The sequence below is a fragment of the Ostrinia nubilalis genome, chromosome 10 (genome assembly GCF_963855985.1).
Source record: "Ostrinia nubilalis chromosome 10, ilOstNubi1.1, whole genome shotgun sequence".
Lineage (NCBI taxonomy): Eukaryota > Metazoa > Arthropoda > Insecta > Lepidoptera > Crambidae > Ostrinia > Ostrinia nubilalis.
The window spans coordinates 3198017-3201616 of record NC_087097.1 but is presented as its reverse complement, the minus strand read 5'-3'; the positions used below and the strand labels follow the sequence as shown (position 1 = coordinate 3201616).

Genomic DNA, 3600 nt, shown 5'->3' with positions numbered 1-3600 from the left:
ATGAAAATACGAAATGTCAAGAAAAGATTAAGAATGACATTTTGAAATGAACGAATGTGGCGATTTGTCACTTTCCGTCACTTTATTTCTTCTTCTTCTTTTTTGATGATGTTGGCAATACACGTCGAGGTCGACTTGATTTGTGCCATTTTCAAGTATTTATGTGATACGAGTTATAGCCTGACCAGGAACATAAAAACCCTGGCATAGAGGCGCGTCAATTGCATTTGATAGTGCAACACTGGGTACAGTCGTACCTGTATTAAATTAATAGGCTAACTTTATGTATCAGGATTCAGGATTATAGGCTAATTTAATATTTTCATAAATTAACAAAAAAATATTATATTATAGGTAAACTGGTTTAAATAAATTAATTGAAACCATCAATCGAGCAAGTAGGATTTTATTATTATTCATCAATAATCAAATTCTGAACTTGAATATTCAAATACAATGTCTGCTCATGAACGCTTCAAACTCGGTACTTCTTTCCCAATTCCATAAAATTCAATACTTACAAAGTGACAAAAAACTTTAAAATAGGTAGTTGAAACAAACCACAGCTAATTTTCATAGTTGACTGTACTATACGATAAACATGTCAGTCAATTTGACAACCTTTGTCGGAAACATTATTCAATGAAAATATTGTCCGAACCCTTAGTATTTCTCTTCGACAAATACTTTAACACATTGTGAACCACTTTTCTTTCACGACTATAAAAGATTTTAGCAATTTAATTCACAAAATCAATTGCGCACATTTAAAATAAAGTTTGTTTACACTTTGACAGCAATAGACTGACATGCAAGGTGACATGTCAATGAAGTTTTCAGTTACTGTTGCCATTAAAAGAAATTAGTACCATTAATTTTCCGCAACATGGCGAGGGTTTTTATGTTCCTGTAGGCCTAAGATGCGCGCATCGACAATGACATGATATGATAAGACAATTTTCGATCACGTAGATAATTTTATCATTTTCCCTAACATGGAACCATCGATAGAAAAGTCTATCGACCGCTATCGCGTGATAACCGAATTGTTGCCATATTAAGAAAAAATTGCGTTATTATGTTGGCCAACCTTGAAATATTTTAGCTCATTCGTTCAATCTCGTTCATTCGGCTAAAAACACATATCTTAAAGCAGTGAGAACGTCATTAAAAAAAAGTTATGTCACTTTTGTTGACATTACATGACTGCTTGATTGTATTTGTTTGTGTTTTTAAAATTGTATTTTTATGTTTCCAGTCTTATTTTTAATATTTCTAAAGTACGGAAAATATCAAACGAAGAGATAACCAAGTTAAAGAAAAACAATGAAGAATTCCTAATCATACCGATAGTATTAAAGAATGAAGTCTTCAAAATTAACAGAATAACCGAACTCCACTACCTACCCCATAATGCGAGGTTTACAGTAATTATTCAACTTACATGAAGCAGTCAGAAAGTTTATTGAGATTTGAGAAATAAAGTTACACTCATAAGTAGCAAAGTAAGTACCTAAAATCTAAAATATTAGCTATACTCCGCAGATCTTGATTTTCATAAGTAACAGCACCGGAGAAAAGGAAAAATATCTTTATTCCTACAAATAAGCTTTCACCTTCTTTCCTATATTTATTTCACATAGTTCTTTCACCGTGTAATAATACTGTGATCAATATTTTGTATGTAAACTTAAAATACAAATAGGATTAAGTAAATGTTTCTATTTATGAACTGTTTATGTAATTGTAATATTTATAATTGTGTTTAAATAATATTCTTTCTTTTTTCAGACAGTGGATGAAGAAGTGTGGGATTATGAGTGATTATTTCATTCTAAAGCAGACATAATCAAGTCTTGCTCACTATCATGAAAATTTACAATAACAATCAGCAAGAAAAACTTCAAGGGTACTGGCTAGGCTAACCAATTCATGGAATTCTGTTTGTATTTGAAATTATAAATAGCTATTGTAAAACAAAAGTTTTCCAAATAAAGATTTTGTAAATAATGGTTGAATTATTTTGAAATTACACTGCAATAATGAATTTATTGCCTGCGTCCAGCGCCTTTCTGCTACCATTATGATGTCGTCGGTCCACCTTGTGGGTGGACGTCCCACGCTGCGTATTCCGGTACCCGGCCTCCACCCCAGAACCTTGCTGCCCCATCGGGCAACATGGAAAGCATTGGGGGAGGCCTAAGTTCAGCAGTGGACGTCCTATGGCTGAGATGATGATGAATTTATTATAATGGAATAAATTGTACAAGATTATCATCCTGTCACATTAAAGCCCTTAAAAAAGACCACATGGAGGAATTAGATTGATAGTAATGTGGAATGTATGTATGGTATCACCATCAAGTTATAAAATTAGTAAAATTCATTTATTCTCATTGTTATTATAGCAAGTTTGATTACACATCCCACCCAATGCTAATTTCTGACAATGACCTTGCCACTGTTTGATGTAGACACAAGAAGCTCGGTCACCACATTCCGCCCCATTTTCAATAATTTTATAAGATTATGTACAGATGACAGTAGGTACTTAAATCAAGCTAAACACTGTGGGGTATCTCACGACATTTGCAACTTAATATGTATTGTCTGATGTACTGTTGACTGCCTACCTAAGTAGGTAAGTAATGGTTATTTTACAAGGTAGGTAATGTAATAATTAATATGTGGGTGGGACTGTGGGAGCACTAAGATTTTGCAGCTAGCGATTATAAACTGTCGCAAGATTCGCCTCACACTGATAAACTCTTGAACTAGAACTCAATCTCCACCTAGAAGTAAAAGTATCACAAAGGTGCTAGATTCCTTTCTTTGAATTTTACTAGCCTCAAATTAGTCGTAAAATGTCATTTACCATTATAAATGATAAATAAATAGAGTTAAAGTAGCTTGCAAAAAAGTTAATCTCCTATCGTCTTGCTATCGTGGGCAAGGATCGAGGACGATAAAAACACCACATCCTATCCTATCGTGATGTCAAAATATGATATATAGATGACCCACGCTGAACTGTCCCGCCAAACTCAATGACAGGGGGGCGCTACCATCGTTCAACTATATGGTTTCCAACATGGCAAAAATCTGAACCAGCGATCCGGTATTGACAGTGGCGCCCCACTGTCAATGTCATCGACAGGACAGTCCAGTATTTTGGAACTATAGTTAGCGCTTCATGTTAGGGCTTGCCAGGTTTATCACAAAAAAAAAAACAAATCTATCACTATCACATTTTGACAGATGACATGATAATTTTCGGGGTGCCATGTTAGCGCCGGTAGATAAAACGATATAGTGACGTCAAAATCGATATAACGCCGCGATAGCAGTTTATCACGGCGCGCATCTTAGCCCTGCTGGTCAGGCTATACAAAATGAGATCAATTTTAATTTTTTAATTTTTTTTTTATAATGATAATAATGATTAAGGATGATTGATGATACCCCTTCCCACCCTTTGAGTCTCAGTAAAATTGTGGTGCTTTACTGAAAGACCTCCTATGGACAACTTGAGAGAACCAGAAGAATCACGATGCACTGTTTTGCTTCACTCGCCCACACTCATGCACGTTCACGAACACT

The 3600-nt window shown here is 34.7% G+C and overlaps 1 long non-coding RNA gene across 1 annotated transcript; it reads left to right on the top strand.

Annotated features, from left to right (window-relative positions):
- Window positions 1-1177: 1177 nt before the first annotated feature.
- On the top strand, window positions 1178-2010 carry LOC135075511 (uncharacterized). The gene is made up of 2 exons (XR_010258036.1): window positions 1178-1505; window positions 1792-2010. It is a non-coding gene; the product is annotated as an uncharacterized LOC135075511 (long non-coding RNA).
- Window positions 2011-3600: the final 1590 nt, after the last annotated feature.